This window comes from Mya arenaria, chromosome 12 (genome assembly GCF_026914265.1).
Source record: "Mya arenaria isolate MELC-2E11 chromosome 12, ASM2691426v1".
In the NCBI taxonomy this organism is placed as follows: Eukaryota; Metazoa; Mollusca; class Bivalvia; order Myida; family Myidae; genus Mya; species Mya arenaria.
Genome location: NC_069133.1, coordinates 24,207,753 through 24,225,718, shown reverse-complemented (window position 1 = coordinate 24,225,718; position 17,966 = coordinate 24,207,753). Strand labels below are relative to the sequence as shown.

The 17,966-nt window shown below is 33.6% G+C and overlaps 1 protein-coding gene across 2 annotated transcripts in view; it reads right to left on the bottom strand.

Moving 5' to 3' along the window:
* Positions 1 to 17,640, bottom strand: part of LOC128211124 (G-protein coupled receptor dmsr-1-like) — a 33,654-nt gene extending 16,014 nt beyond the window's left edge. The window contains exon 1 of one of the 2 annotated variants that reach the window (XM_052915547.1): positions 17,525 to 17,640. The gene's annotated coding sequence lies outside the window, so the exon portion shown is untranslated. Of the gene's footprint in view, positions 1 to 13,432; positions 13,583 to 17,524 lie in introns of those variants that run through there. The other variant, XM_052915546.1, reaches the window with a different exon arrangement.
* Positions 17,641 to 17,966: the final 326 nt, after the last annotated feature.

The window sequence follows — 17,966 nt, the reverse complement described above, 5'->3', positions numbered from 1 at the left end:
ACCGAATATTTTTTTTTCTTTTACTATAATTCCGAAAACAGAACACTAGTGTAAACAACATGTTTTATACTTTTTACTAGTAGTTTGGCATTTCATGTCAGTAAATGATGCATTCTGTGTGATTCCCATGATCAACAGACTAAGTAAAAGCGTTATTCAAACTCATTTTGAAGTATAAATCTATCTGACATTTGAAAATGTCTAGTATGGATCTGTTGTCTATATAAGCGTTGATCTAAGCATAAAAAAAAAAATTGTATGGCGTTATTTTTCATACTCAAGATAAGTAATATTTGGCCGTGCTTGAAATCCTTATCTTGCCAACGGGAAAAGGCAAACTATTCCCGTATGGAACTACTTTTTACACTTTACACTACTCACAAGAGTTCATGCGAGATTTTATTTTTTTTCATATATTTTGTATGCCTTAGGTGGGAGAAATTTTAGAATGTGTGTCTGTAAAGCAAGACTCTAAGTGCATATGTGTCTAAGTGCCTACCCTTAAAGCAAGATTCTCGTAAATTTTGTGCCTAAGTGTCTGTCTTTAAAGCATTACTATCGTAGCCTATGTGTCAAAGTATCTGGTTTAAAGCATCACTAGCGTAGCCTATTCGTCTAAGTGTCTGTATTTAAAGCATCATACTCGAAGCCTATGTGTCGAAGTATCTGTTTTTAAAGCATTACTATCGTAGCCTATGTGTCAAAGTATCTGTTTTAAAGCATCACTCTCGTAGCCTATTTGTCTAAGTATCTTTAAAGCAACATTCTTGTAGCCTTAGTATCTTAGTGTCTATCCCTAAAGCATCACGGTCGTAGCCTATGCATCTAAGGGTCTATCCTTAAAGCATCACTCTCGTAACTTATGTGTCTAAGTGTCTGCCCTTAAAGCAACACTCTCTTAACATATGTGTCTAAGTGTCTGCCCTTAAAGCAACACTCTTTTAACTTATGTGTCTATGTGTCTGCCCTTAAAGCAACACTCTCGTAACTTATGTGTCTAAGTGTCTGCCCTTAAAGCAACACTCTCGTAACTTATGTGTCTAAGTGTCTGTCCTTAAAGCAACACTCTCGTAACTTATGTGTCTAAGTGTCTGCCCTTAAAGCAACACTCTCGTAACTTATGTGTCTAAGTGTCTGCCCTTAAAGCAACACTCTCGTAACTTATGTGTCTAATTTTCTGCCCTTAAAGCAACACTCTCGTAACTTATGTGTCTAAGTGTCTGCCCTAAAAGCAACACTCTCGTAACTTATGTGTCTAAGTGTCTACCCTTAAAGCAACACTTTCGTAACTTATGTGTCTAAGTGTCTACCCTTAAAGCAACACTCTCGTAACTCATGTGTCTAAGTGTCTGCCCTTAAAGCAACACTCTCGTAACTCATGTGCCTTAGTATATGCCCTTAAAGCAACACTCTCGTAACTTATGTGTCTAAGTGTCTGCCCTTAAAGCAACACTCTCGTAACTTATGTGTCTAAGTGTCTGCCCTAAAAGCAACACTCTCGTAACTTATGTGTCTAAGTGTCTACCCTTAAAGCAACACTCTCGTAACTTATGTGTCTAAGTGTCTGCCCTAAAAGCAACACTCTCGTAACTTATGTGTCTAAGTGTCTACCCTTAAAGCAACACTTTCGTAACTTATGTGTCTAAGTGTCTACCCTTAAAGCAACACTCTCGTTAATTATGTGTCTAAGTGTCTGCCCTAAAAGCAACACTTTCGTAACTTATGTGTCTAAGTGTCTACCCTTAAAGCAACACTCTCGTAACTTATGTGTCTAAGTGTCTGCCCTTAAAGCAACACTCTCGTAACTTATGTGTCTAAGTGTCTACCCTTAAAGCAACACTTTCGTAACTTATGTGTCTAAGTGTCTACCCTTAAAGCAACACTCTCGTAACTTATGTGTCTAAGTGTCTGCCCTTAAAGCAACACTCTCGTAACTTATGTGTCTAAGTGTCTGTCCTTAAAGCAACAATCTCGTAACTTATGTGTCTAAGTGTCTACCCTTAAAGCAACACTCTCGTTAATTATGTGTCTTAGTGTCTGCCCTTAAAGCAACACTCTCGTAACTTATGTGTCTAAGTGTCTGTCCTTAAAGCAACACTCCCGTAACTTATGTGTCTAAGTGTCTACCCTTAAAGCAACACTCTCGTAACTTATGTGTCTAAGTGTCTACCCTTAAAGCAACACTCTCGTTAATTATGTGTCTAAGTGTCTGTCCTTAAAGCAACACTCTCGTAACTTATGTGTCTAAGTGTCTGTCCTTAAAGCAACACTCTCGTAACTTACATGTCTAAGTGTCTACCCTAAAAGCAACACTTTCGTAACTTATGTGTCTAAGTGTCTGTCCTTAAAGCAACACTCTCGTAACTTATGTGTCTAAGTGTCTACCCTAAAAGCGACACTCTCGTAACTTATGTGTCTAAGTGTCTGCCCTTAAAGCAACACTCTCGTATCTTATGTGTCTAATTGTCTGCCCTAAAAGCAACACTCTCGTAACGTATGTGTCTAAGTGTCTGCCCTTAAAGCATTCAATATCAAACTGTATCTCCAGTAAGTTTGTTATATTTTAGGGAATTAAACAACAGGCTTAATGAAATATCCCCCCTCTATTAGTACGAAATAGAGATTCCCTAGACCCTTCTATTCCAAGACTCAATTACGTGGTTTAAAACACACTTTTACACATCTCTCAAAGCTTTTCTTATTCCATTTGAATAAGGCAACTCCTTAACCTCTTCAGAAACAACAGTAGCATAAACGACATAAATAGTGGGGTCTATTTTTGAAGGACTATGACAATTTTTCCATAAATATTCAAAACTGAATTTGAATTGCCGCATTTGTTAGATTTATAATCAAGTTGCTTATGATGCTGCTAGAGGTTCGAAGGAATGTTTCCAATAAATCAGTGTTATAATCAGGGGTCTTATTTAAGTGTGACGTCATATACTGTTGGGCTTCCGTATGTAATGAAAATAATCGGTTAATTTTCTTGTTTTTTCTTTTCTTCGTAGAAGTGCATGTGTAGGCGGACATCAATTCATTTTCTAGAACCATTTCAACTCCATGTATGGTGTTTTTCGGCTTTGCATTTGCTGGTGTGATTTCCAAATTAATTGTGGTCCTGACTTGCATCGACTAGAAACAAGCAGATTGAAAGTAGGGGCAAATTGGATAACCATGTCTGACGCTGATTAAGTACCGAGAAGAGCGGAAGTTTGGGCCTATATTTCAGAAAAACAATCATGTAAAACACTCGCAACTAACGCTAACAAATTCCGTAAACAGTTTTCAGACATTCAACTTACTTAATGTAATGAAATACAACAACTTTGTCAAGGAAATCCACTCTCTTCCGAAAATTAAACTCGTCACGAGAACTATTTACTGTGATCAGTATAGTGCGCGACGTTTATTTTCCGGCACAGAGCAGTTTTTCCAGGCCCCAGGGGGTCTCGACATTGCCACTAAAACAGATAACGTGTAACAGAATACTAACAATAAAACAACCAGATTTTCTGATTGAAACGTTAGGGAGAATATTGCTGTCAATGATAATTTCAGCGTGTCAAAATGTACTTAATCATTTGATGAATTCAAGCGATAACTGTTAATAGATAATTAACGAAATCTTTATTCAATTTTATGCCGAGAAATGACTGTTTTTTAGTTCGTCAATCGTGCCAAATGGGATTTATTTCGTTATCAGAACTTTTGCTGTTTTTGAAGTCAAACGCTTTCTACCATTGAGATGGTATCTTGTATATAATTGCATAATCGACTGTATGTTTTTTAATTATTGGAAACAAATATTCATGCGATGCGGCGTCTAAACGTTCCTGGAACAACAGTGTCTGTTCCAAATTCACATGGGACGAAAGATCTATAGATATCTCTACAAGATAATTTTATTGGTGCAATAGAAGCTGTCTCCTGAATGTTTCATTAATATAGAGTCTCTGCCTACAAACCAGAAATATATCAAATACCTGTTTTTTCCTGTTTCCAAACTCCCATAAGACCGTTCATCGAATGTAACAAAATGATTGTAAATAAAACTCATATTTCTTGTAAATGCAATGTCTTCAAAGTAAGGGCTCGAAGCAATTTACTTATTTTTATGACCGTCGGCTTCGTGTAGGAGTGTGATACAATTCCAATTTCTTGGAATGATATGTGGGTCCTGTCGAATTCAAACGTTATCTATATATTTTCGCGGAGACAAGCACGAGGCTATCGCATTAATTCTGTTTTCCATATAGGTAACTGAGCGGAATGATTAATATCTAATTCTTTGCGACGATTCTTTTATATTTTCAATCCTAGAAATATAATGCCTTCAGTATGAGCAAATTTGAATGGTATTACTCCAACATATATGATAAGTTGTAAACTTTTAATTGCCACTCTTATTCAAAATGTATGCATATACATGTAAAACATAAACTTTGAGTGATACACCCTCAACTACTTACTAAATAAGGCATTTATGGAAAATGATAATTACTATTCACTACATTGTAACTTTGTATTTAATAGCTTTAAACGCAAACATAATAAATGATTGGTGAATGCTAAAATATTTACTACGATATACTATAGCCTCATAAGGTAGAAATACCGTGTTTTCTGCACATTTCTAATAAATTTAACTGGGTATCCTTCATCAGAACCATTTATTCGACATTTGTTCATCCTTTTGGGTATACTTAAACAATAGTTTTGACTGTGTTAAGTCTTAATTGGGAGTAATAGTGCAACTTAAAGCATGAAGTTCCTGTTTTGTGCAAACTCGTTACCTCAATTATACGGGTTTTTTCTATGGGATTTATTCGGTGTTTTAGTTTGTGTTTATTTATTTTTGCTGGAATATGATGACAATGGACAACTGATTTGAACCGTTCTCCAATCCAGTTATTAGGTAACCATACACTGTCTCATTTCATAACCATAATGGGCTTCCATAGAATCAATAAGCCATACCTCAATTCATAACCAAAATGTGCGTCCATAGTACAAGTCAACCTACACTGCCCAATTATATACCGATAATGGGCTTTCATAGCACCACTTAACCATCTATGCATCATTTCATAACGATAACGGGCTTCTAGAGTGTCAATTAACCATACACTACCCTATTTCATAACCATAATGGGGTTCGATAATATCAATTAACCATTCAATGCCTTATTTCAAAACCGAAATGTGCTTTCATATTATCAATTTGCCGTTCACTGCCTTAACTTATAACCATAATTGGCTTCCATAATATCAATTTACCATTCACTGTCTTATTTCATAACCATAATGGGCTTCCATAGTATCAATTAGTAATACACTGCCTCAATTCATAACCATAATGCGCTTCCATAATATCAATTTACCATTCACTGCCTCATTTCATAACCATAATGGGCTTCCATAGTATCAAATAGCAATAAACTGCCTCAGTTCGTAACCATTATGGGCTTCCATAGTATCAATTAGTAATACTCTGCCTCATTTCCTAAAAAAAACTGGCTTCCATAGTATCAATTAGCAATACATTGCCTCATTTCATAACCATAATGGGCTTCCATACACTGCCTCATTTCATAATCATAATGGACTTCCATAGTATCAAATAGTAATACACTGCCTCGTTTCGTAACCATTATGGGCTTCCATAGTATCAATTAGTAATACACTGCCTCGTGTCATAACCATTATGGACTTCCATAGTATCAACTAGTAATACTCTGCCTCATTTCATAACCATAATGGGCTTCCATAGTATCAATTAGTAATACACTGCCTCATTTCATAACCATAATGGGCTTCAATAGTATCAATTAGCCAAACACTGCCTCAATTCATAACTAAATTGGCTACCATAGTTCCAGTTAACCATACATTGCCTTATTACATAACCATTAGGGCTACCATAGTTCCAGTTAACCATACATTGCCTTATTACATAACCATTAGGGCTACCATAGTTCCAATTAACCATACATTGCCTTATTCCATAACCAATAGGGCTACCATAGTTCCAGTTAACCATACATTGCCTTATTACATAACCATTAGGGCTACCATAGTTCCAATTAACCATGCATTGCCTTATTACATAACCATTAGGGCTACCATAGTTCCAGTTAACCATACATTGCCTTATTACATAACCATTCGGGCTACCATAGTTCCAGTTAACCATACATTGCCTTATTACATAACCATTAGGGCTACAATAGTTCCAGTTAACCATACATTGCCTTATTACATAACCATTAGGGCTACCATAGTTCCAGTTAACCATACATTGCCTTATTCCATAACCAATAGGGCTACCATATTTCCAGTTAACCATACATTGCCTTATTCCATAACCATATTTGGCTTCTATAGTTCCAATTAACCATACTCTGCCTTATCGCATTACCGTAATGGGTGTATATCTGTTGTGTGCTATCTGCATCATTAGATATACATTGTGTATTCCCTTCATTACCTGCACTTTACAAGGTATTATCAACTATATCATAAATTTGTAGTCATAAGGGGCGTCTAACTGCATTTTACAAGGTATTCTCAACAATATATTCCATTTATAGCCATAAGGGGCGTCCACCTGCTGTTTACAAGGTATTACCATCTATTTGTTCCATTTATAGCCATAAGGGGCGACTACCTGGAGTTTACAAGGTATTATCAACTATATATGTTCGATTTATAGCCCTAAGGGCCGTATCGAGAAAGGGAAACGGACTAATAACATAACTGGGATTGACCCTGTATTTTCCATAGTACTATATAAAAGCATCTATATATGATGTACGTGAAATTAGCGGCCTGGCGGCGTGAAGTAAGCGGCCAAGCGGCCTAGGGGCCTAGCGGCGTGAAGTTGGCGGCCTAGCGGCCTAATATTTGTCTCTATTTCAAAGCAATTGTTAATGCGTATTTTGGAAAACAATGAAAAATCAAAGTTGTTTTATTCATACATTAACATAGCGGACTTAAATTGTTTTCTATTCAGAGCATTTTTCTATACGTTTTCTTCAAAAACAATGATAAATTAACTGTTTTAATGCACAAATTATTAATATGAAGCTATTTTCAACTTTTTTTCAAAAAAGTCGATCAAGCACTTCAGCGGCCAAGAAAACACGTACATAGAATGGAAGTCAACCAAATCTAAACGATATTGGCAGTATCAGCAGTCTATATATGATGTACGTGAAATTAGCGGCCTGGCGGCGTGAAGTAAGCGGCCAAGCGGCCTAGGGGCCTAGCGGCGTGAAGTTGGCGGCCTAGCGGCCTAATATTTGTCTCTATTTCAAAGCAATTGTTAATGCGTATTTTGGAAAACAATGAAAAATCAAAGTTGTTTTATTCATACATTAACATAGCGGACTTAAATTGTTTTCTATTCAGAGCATTTTTCTATACGTTTTCTTCAAAAACAATGATAAATTAACTGTTTTAATGCACAAATTATCAATATGAAGCTATTTTCAACTTTTTTTCAAAAAAGTCGATCAAGCACTTCAGCGGCCAAGAAAACACGTACATAGAATGGAAGTCAACCAAATCTAAACGATATTGGCAGTATCAGCAGTTAATAAACGAAACAGACGCTCGCTGTTCATTTTTTTATTGGAACATAAATATAAGTCGTTCACCCCCGCATTTCTTGTGAACAGTCTGTTTTTATGAAAAACTTCACTATTAATGAATAACGACAAACATCACAAATGTAATGTTTATAATATGGCAGTAATTGGTATTTACAACTGTTCTGTGACGTCATTCATGTTATCGTTATACAAAACGCCATACCATATTTAAGAAAAAACATGTGGGCTCTTCAAAGTAAATGCTATTAATTGGCCCATTTCTTAATACGGGGAAGTTTAAATAGTTTATTAATGTTTTTTAAAGGTAGGCTGATACTTATGGGCAATATATGTTAATTGTAAATAACCGTGCTCAATATAGAATAAGTTACGCCAGTAAACCAAATGAAAGGATAAATAAATTACTCAATATTTATACGTTAAAACTCTCGATATCTTATAGTGACACTCATTAAAAATCAAAGAATATACATGTATAACAAACTTTTATTTTGAGTGATAAACCTTTAACTACTTCCTAAATAATGCATTTATGGAAAATATAATTACTGATAACAGAACTGTAACCGGGTATTTAATAGCTGAACAGTGAATACGCAAAACTATTAAATGATTGGTGAATAAAATATTTACAATGTTCAACCATCGTCTCATAATAAAAATGGTAAAAATACCGTGTTTTCTGCACCTTTATTTCAAATTTAACTCTCAGTATCCAGCGTAAAAAAACATTGTTTTCGACATTTATTCATCCTTTTGGAACATTAAGACAATTGTATTAATTGTGGTAAATCATAATTCGGAGTAAGATTGCTTCTTCAACACATTGAATAAATCCGGTTGAAGCGGCACATATAGGATACATGTCTTGTTAAATGTAAATTTGAAATAAAGATCAAAGCAAAAAGAAAAACCATATGATTTGAGAAAGATAAAAACAAAATATTAGCTATATTTTGGAGGTTATTTAACTGGGTAATTTGTGGCCACGTACCTATTAATTGAAAATCCAATTTATTGACTTAAAGATTAATATTGTTTTTACAGTTCATAAATCATATGTTTTTGGGGTTTTTTTTATCATTAAAGTCAAAAGAGTTAGACATAAGAATGCTTTAAAACCATTTTCAAGTGTAAACCTATATTTTGCCCCTCTAAACCTCCAAAAACCCTCAAGGTAATTGCTTAGAAATGAAACATGTCGCAAAAGTAAGTGTTTCTGACACCTTTTTTTCTGTCTCGATCATAAAAAAGGGCGGTGGGCTTTCGGGTAGGCTAACGGGAGCGCGGGCGAGTGATAGGGTTGGCGTACAGACGGACGGACGTCCAGACCAGATTAACACATCATACACATTGTTTCAGGTTTAATACCAACCTTATATAACGTATATTACCGTAGTGTACTTGTTAGATAGACCATTGCTTTGTTTCTACAGGTTAAAAAAAATAAACAGCTATGCATTTTTGTAATCAATTTAATTAATGAATTTATTTTGTATAATTGATGTGTGATATTTACAAACTATCCCGTGCTGATTGTGTTTATTTTGTTATCTGTTGCATTTAAATGTCATCAGCATAAACAATCCTATATTGGCATGCGTATATTTTTGGTCGTCTGCTGCATATTGAAATGACGCGAAATGCTCAAAAAATGTCCTATCTTTGTAACTGTTTATAGTCATTTGTGGTATTATTAAATTGATGTGTTTTGTCCTTGAACTGTCCTAGTATGTGGATGTGTTTTGTTTGCTTGTATGTTGCAGTTTCTATGTATACACTGCGTAGGTATATGTTTTTGCACAGTTCCTGTAATCACGTGGTTTGAGTTGCATGGAATGATGCCTAAGAATGGCCGTGTTTGCCTGCAGCTTATTGTATAAAACTGATTAACTCCCGATCCCAATTTCTCGAAACTTCTTTCGCTTAACAGGCTTAAGGAGCTTATTTTAATTAGCCAAAATACATACTTAAATTGATTTTTTATGAATGAAAAATGGTTAACTGTGATTATCATAGAGATAATTCCTATCAAAAGTAAAAAAAAAAATACTAAAAAAGTACCTATTACCCAAACTATTGAAAAACAGAAATAGTGAGCTTAGCTTAATCCTGTTATAAGGGACTTAAGAAGTTTCGAGAAATTAGGGCCCGGTCCAAATTTCTCGGAACTTCTTTAGCTTAATAGGCGTAAGAGGCTATTTGAATATAAAGTCAAAATAATACTTAAGTTGGATTTTGATTAAAGAAAATTGGTTAATAGTGATTGTTATAGGATAATTCCTATTTTATTGAGTATAAAAACTCTTCTAGAAGTAAAAATTACACAAAATCATGAAAAAAAAAATTGGTGAGCTTCGCTTAATCCTGTTATAAGGGACTTAAGAAGTTTCGAGAAATTGGGGCCTGGTTAACTCTTTGGTTTGGTCAAAGTGAACCAAAACGTTTAAAGATTGGCCAATATATATCCAACAATTACTTGCATCCAATGAAATCAATTAAAAATGCCAAAGTTAATATGTAGACAACATTTCGAATCTGTATGCAATCGGCTGTTGAACACCTAGACATATGGTTCAAATTATTGCACATTGCAAAGAGTGCTAAATTTCAAGTAGCTCAAATAAATTGAACTTCATGCAAGTATTTTGCAAATCCTTTTCTGAACAAAAAACTGATGAAGTAATTGTGAACACCCTTTAAAACACTACAAACTCTATCAATGATTTATTTTCTAAGATGAAAGTTCGCCAACCTTCAGTGGAATAAAAACAAGTGATTTCAATTTACTGCAACCCTGTTTCTTATCACATTATTGCCGACATAAAACAGCACTGTACCGCTACATATTGAACACACATCACCATTTTATGAACCAATGCATGCGGTTTTCACAGGGAGGATTTTTTACGGCGTGTCTGGTATGGTTCTTCCGACAGTGTGAACCGCTGTTTTAGCACGACCAGAAGTCGTCTTATTACTACTGTCAGAGCGCCTCAAGACAAATAACATTGCGGCTAGCCCAATTTTCGTAATCATTCCATAACAACCTATTTTATTATTGTAAGTAAATAATTTCCATTTCCAGAGAGTTTTTCTTGTATGTTATTCGGTCGGGGTTATTTTGCAAATTAGTTTGTCAATAATTTACTGTATATATTATAAGCTTTCCTGTGGCTTGTAGAGATTTATCTGTGAAATAGAATTGACATTTCACTGTTTCAAACAGTGAAGCTTTTGCATTTTTAGCCCGTTCTCACATCTCAATCAAATGTTAACACTCACAGGGCTAGGACATATTTTCAACAACGTCATATCCAAAATGACGTTATGTTCGCATACACTAAAACCCGTTTTTCTGCAAAGAAAACCCCACTACAAATAAATGTCATCTTTACAATTTAAAAGCATTTACTTAAAAGGAAAAAAAAAATTGTTTTAGTTCAAGGTCGCAAACTAGTTCTCCTTTTGAACACCTAAAGTAAATATTTAAGTTTTCCTCTATTTATTTGCAGAGTCTTTCAAAAGGAATTAAGTAAGTTATAAGGAGACAACTTTTGCGTTTCTAAATGTAATACCAGTAAGTAAATAGAACGTTAAGAATTAAAACAAGCGTGAAATATATTGGTTGTAATAGACAATTTCATCCTATATTGTATAACAAAAAGGTCTTGAAAAGGAACCAATATTAATTTATTCCTGTACTTTGGCAAGCAAACTGTTGGGCTGGTATCATTCTAAAAACACCATGAAATCCCCCTGATCTTTTACATATTTTCTTTTTAAAACCCTAGAGGAATACATAAAAAACGCCCCAATAGAATTTCTTGGGGAAGAATTCCAGTTTATTACCTTTGAATCGACCTCGTTATGGTAATGCGGAAGTGCGAGGTTTATTGAATAAACTTGGTGATCGAAGCTTCCACATTTTGCTGGTAAAGTAAACTATGCCAAGGGCCTATATACACCATATGATGCAATCAAATGTGGTGGCAAAATATAGGTTTGCACTTGAAATAGCAAACACCATCTGTTATTTAATGCATTGTTATACTGATTTTATTTACTTAAATGATCAAAACAAAAGCAAAATTATATGATTTATGTTTACAGATACAAAAGAATAAATGATGTATTGGCGCTTTTTCAACTATGAATTTTTGTTCATGTAGGTATCAATTGATAACCCCGTTTGTAAAAGCTTATATTTTTTATCTACACAAATTTTATTTTAATTTTTGATTCTATCATTGAAATTAAATGTGTTTAGCAATAAATAATGCATTATTTACCATTGAGAGTGAAAACTGGACGTTATATTGGGGAACCACTAGATCAGAGAACATGCAGATTATGCCAGAAAAATCATATTGAGGACGAGAAACATTTTCTTTTTGAATGCAATCGCTACAGTGATCTACGTTTGTTACACCTAAACGAAATAATTTCACGTCAACTAGTCAACCATGCTATAGACAGCAAATTATCCATTCTAATGTCCTCATACTCTAGGAAACTATCCAAATATATTGTAAATGCCTACCTGAAAAGACGAACTATTATGTACGCTTAATGTGATATTTGATCATTTTACTATCGCTCCTGGAACTCACATTGTATCTGTAATACCAACTTTGTTATGTTACTAGTCAATTTATGTTATATACCTTATGTTACTTACATTACACATTACATATGGTGACCAATAGACCCAACGGGTCGGGTGCAAATGTTTGTATATATGTTATTACTACTTTGTTTGAATTGCACATGTCACAATAATGTTGCAAATTTGTGCATCTATCGAGTGTAGAACTAAAGAATACCACTTTAACGGACACGTGGTGGGTAACAAAATGTTTTTTATACGAAAAAGTGCTACTTATTAATTTTATCGCTTATCATTGATTTTCCTTGATTAGAATAATGGTGGTATGCAGGCTTATTTGGTAACGGTTAATTTATGTGTTTATTTAAAGATGCACTATTACTCCCAAATAAGATTAACCTCAATTAATAAAATTGTTTCAATATTCCACAACAATTGTTCTCATGAAGGATACCGAGTTGAATTTGAAAGACATGAGCAGAAAACACGGGTTTTTAACCTAATGAGACTATAGTAGACCACAGTAAATCTTTTTAGCTTTCACCAATCATTTAATATTTTTGCGCTTTTGCTATTAAATCTACGGTTACAATAGTGTTATCGGAAGTTAAAATTTTCCATAAATGCATTATTTAGTAAGTACTTTTAAGGTTTATAAGTCAAACTATATCTTTATATTACTTGAAATAAAATGCCACAAATCGCTAAAATACTATTGCGTATGAAAATGAAATAAGTTTCCGCATGCCAAGGAATCGCAATCATTTCGACTATCTCAATATGTTCTGTGTTATTGAGATATCTCCGATTAAACACATAAATCATATTTTGAAGAAAGAAAATCGCCATGATGTTTTGTTGAACGGTAAACCAGACAAGGTATATAAAGTAATAGTTGAATACAGTGTAAATTTTATTTATTATCAAGTAAACATTTATTTTCACGTTCCGGGAACGTTCACGGCCTACATTCAAAAGTAGCTGTACATGTTTTGTAAACTTAAATTGCAATTAAAATGTGATCTTGATTCGCTGCTTAATTATACTGCAGCAGTGTATTGGACAATAAAATAAAAATGTCAAAGCAATTTAAATACAATCCTAAACATAAATATTAACCCTTAACTGTTGATTGGTAATACATTAAAATGTATCAGAAATAAAATAAAATAAAAAGTTAATAGCACTCTTTTACGATTAAACTTACCGATTACAAAATCCAACAATTTTAGCCCCAAAACAATCCCAAGCAGACCTTGGTGTATTAATTCAGTTCGTGTAAAGAACTCATCTGAGAAGACCGTCAGTCCTTATTTGCGGTAACTTCTTCTAAGATGCCAGTTGAAACGAAATCCGTTTTTGGCGTCATTATTGTCTAATATTACCACCCACTGCAGAACCCTAGCGACTCTATGACAATAAGAATCAACCGTGCCAACGCGTGATATGTTCTGTAGGCACTGGGGTCTTATCATTGGCTATCGAATCAAGAACCTGCTATCTGTTCTAGAGGATTTTAATCTCTTCGTAGCCGATACCTTCTTCCGCCTGTATGATAGCGCTATCGGTGTGATCAGGAAAGTTGATAAGCCGTTTTTCGGATAGGTGTTTAATGATAAACTAATATTTACGTTCAAAGGTAAAAATGATTATGTATCTGATCTACAAGAATTCAGTCAATGTGCCAATTTTTTACGGTAAATGGCTGAGCTGTATTTTATCACTGTCAAGTGGTTTAAAAAATACATTTTCCAATCATTTGTAAAACAAGGGTGAAGAATCACGTGACTTCAAGGGTTATCACATGGGTTAACACGGGTCATAATCAGCGTAAACAAACAAGTGACGTCCATTTCTAAATATATTTTTGGTATAAAAATAGGAAAATAGTTCTATACAAAACAATGTTATTATCTGCTTCGTCATGTTTGAAATGTTTTAGATTTGCTTGTTTTTTACTGATGTAATCCTTGGCCAAAATTTCAAGTTCACGGACATTTGTAGATCGATGCAACACTGAACTTATGGCCAATGATTGCATCCTTAAAATACAAGCAAATCTTAAGTATTTCACATGTGTAGAAGCAGATAATAGCATAGTCTCAAAAAATTTTTTTATATTTGTTTCTGTAAAAAAAGTCATTTAGAAATTATCGTCTCTTTTGAGATCCCCTTTTAAGTTACGTGATTCCTTACCCTAGTACTGGCGTTTCAATCAGCTCAATCAAAACGTCTATGATAGCAACACATAATTCGATACAATTACTTCAGAGGTCCACGGTCGAACAAATGGCATAATCGTGGTTATGTGAAACGAACTGTCCTGTTCAATGCGTGATAAACGTGGATTTAATACAATAATGTGAATGTTCGAAGCTTTTGAATTTAAACAAACACAATAAGTTTAAAAGGTGTGCTCTCATTCATACTTGACCGTGAAAGAAACTTTTTTTAATAGTAAACGGATAAATATAAATTGTAAGAGCCTTGCTTATTCTTTCTTTTTCCTAGAAGGATAATCATATTTTGTTTTTGGTTAGTGTGTTTGCTGGATTCTGTCATATTTGATTTTCGCACATTCGCGGTGAAAGGGCGAAAAGCGAAACTCCACTTTTAATTAATAAATATCAACACGCCACTATTAAAGAGCATTTTTGCTTTGAACTTTTTATCCTAGAAAATGCGAAAAGACGATGTAGTAGAAATCAGCAGCCATAATTTAGGCATAAGTTTACACAAAGTTAACGACCGTAGAATGTACCACGCATTTCATAACGATGCGAGAGGCTGATATATGAACTGTACATAAACAACAATTTGATCTGTTTATATTACCGAAATCAGACTTAACTAAATAAATAAGACTTGAGTGGATTAGCCTTTAGGATTATTACCGCAGAACAAACGGATCAGTTTTGTAATAAATCCTTACTATCATACAAACACCAATAAGATGGATTATTCGATTGATGACTGCGTAACACAAAAAATATGGGTTCAAAGATTTTTTACAACGGGTATTAATTTCCAGCCTCAAATACATTCCGTATGTTTGATAATTAATCATGTAACCTAAATCCGTTATCAATTATTAAATGCTAGCTTAGATATCATCCTGTAAATTTATGGTCGTAAGGTTATGCGAAATACATCACCTTTTATCCTACCATAAAAAAAATCTTGTGAAATTAAATATGTGGGACTTTTTGACGTAGTTTTCACATTCATTACCAGCAAATGCATGTTTAACATTGCTTTAGGTTTGTATAATAAACTATGTTTAACACTACTTTAGGTTTGTATAATAAACTATTTATCAAACACACAGCAGTGACATTAAACAGAGACAGTGTGATCATTCTAGGACAAAAACGTATACAAAATCGATGACAAAAACAATATGACACTTGAATGAAATCGCATAAATTTCTAAAACATTATACTCTTGACAACAATGCAAATCGAAAACAGACAATACTAAATAATTTAAAAGGTTACGTCACATGTAATTTTTATGTAATGGGCAGGTAGTTTTTACCAGCATTCACACTAGTCAAGCTATGTTATTTTGTGAAATAGTTGACTTATCGTTCAGAACTTTGTTACAAGTAAATAAAGTTGTAAATGTCATCATGGTTAACTTTCAAATAAATATTGCATATTTTAGTTCATTTATTTTAGATCTGCTGTATTTTTAACAAGACTTAAAATAACGTTTTCCACTGTACTTGTTTATATTTATATATGTGAGTACAACATCTATTATTTTACTTGTAAAAGTTAACAACGATGCTGTTAATCTCGTTGTTAACTTTAACACAGCTAGGAACACTCGGCACCGTTTTGGTAAATTACACAGTTCACGGTTTCTTGATATACATATTTAAAAAATGCGTTTGTTTTCATTAATTCATGATAACTAATTTAAAGCTGCACTCTCACAGATTAACCGTTTTTTGTTTTTTTTGTCTTAAAAATGATGGTTTAAGCATTTTTCTTAAACCGCTAGTAACGCTTTAATTCATAAAACATAAATTTTTGACCGAAATATGAAAATCTACGATCTGATTTTTTTGTCAGCAATCTTATATCATTAGTTTGCAGATTTTTACGCAAAAATTTGCTCTTTCCAAGACAAAAAATAAAAAAGTTGTAAAAAATTGTCAATTTGTGAGAGTGCAGCTTTAAAGTGATATCCTCTCTAAATAAAGGTGTATTTATTATTATCATTATTATTATTATTATTATTATTATTATTATTATTATTATTATTATTATTATTGTTGTTGTTGTAATCAAGAAAGTGCAAAACAAAAGCGATTTAATCTAAAACAAAAGTTACACGCGATAGTTTATCTGAATCATAAACATTTAAAATGTTTTTGCCAAGCATATATTTTAATATATTGCAGGAAATGAGCAATAAGCGGGGCTCAACTGAATGTCACGTCGACCAAATAGTAAATGCCAGGAAGATAACTTCGGCTTGGTCTTGTATATTTCCAGTCCTGTGTGCTTAACCTGCATTCCCCCCAAGATTTATTTCAAATATAAACAAATCATACCAAACTTATGTACGCGTTTAATCCGGTGGATGAATGCTTTCTGGAATTATGTATAGGCTACTGCTATTATAGCTATTTCAGAGGCATGCAAACATGACTAAACGATCAGAAATATAAAGCCATCATATGCTGAGTAAGTAAAATAAACAAGGAGCCGATGGTCAATCTCCTACTTCAGCTATTTATGCGTATTTATGAAGATTTTATCAATCTTATCATAGTTTATTTCCCAACGGTATGAGCCGTTCCTATTTATACGTTCCAGGAGTTGGCAAATACTATTCATATGCCAATGTCTTTATTCAGCCGTTTCTAATAATGTGATATGTAACCATTATAAGTTATTAATATATATACACATATAACACAACATATAATACACACTATCCTCTCGATCTCGCCTACTTTTATACAAGAATTGTATAAATTTATATTTATTTATAAAAATATTTTTATTTGTAACGTGTTTAGTGACTTTCTTTAATGTTTAATATTGTTTTATTTTTCCTTTTTTCTCCACTTGTATATGATTTAGATTGATATATGTATACTCACGAATATGATGTATATATGTATTGTGAATAAACTATTTAAATATTTTAGGAGTTTGCAGACACTTTTCCTTATTTGAAAAAAAAGCCTACATTTGTTTTAAAAATATGCAAAAAATGTAACTAAAGCATAAAAATGACAAAAAGGAGAATGTGCTCTTTAGAATGAAAGAAACGCCTTACCTCGGCTGCAAATTAGCTGTTCATACATTGTCACAGAAAATTAAGCACAAGAAATGTATTGAACAACCTTCCCATTCGAAAACATTTCCTCTAATGAAGCTGGAAAGATCTTTATAATTACGGCAAACTAAATATTGGTTTTGAACATATCAATTCTCCTATGTTCGCGTTTTATAGATTGTTCCATACCCTGGTCTTTGAATGAGACACAAGAGCCTGATTAGTTAATACTTGGTGATTTAGCCAATGGTGACCGCTCAACAGCCTGCGAACAGCTTCTAACGCAATAAGAGGGTGTTACTCATGCATACGTGGGACTTTCAATGCAATTACCAGGTTTGAGAATGGATAGTTATTTGCAGCATGTAATCGTGATCAAGTTGTGCATGTTTCTGATAAACTGGAGGCAAATAACACACTCATAAACAAGTTAAAGTCACGC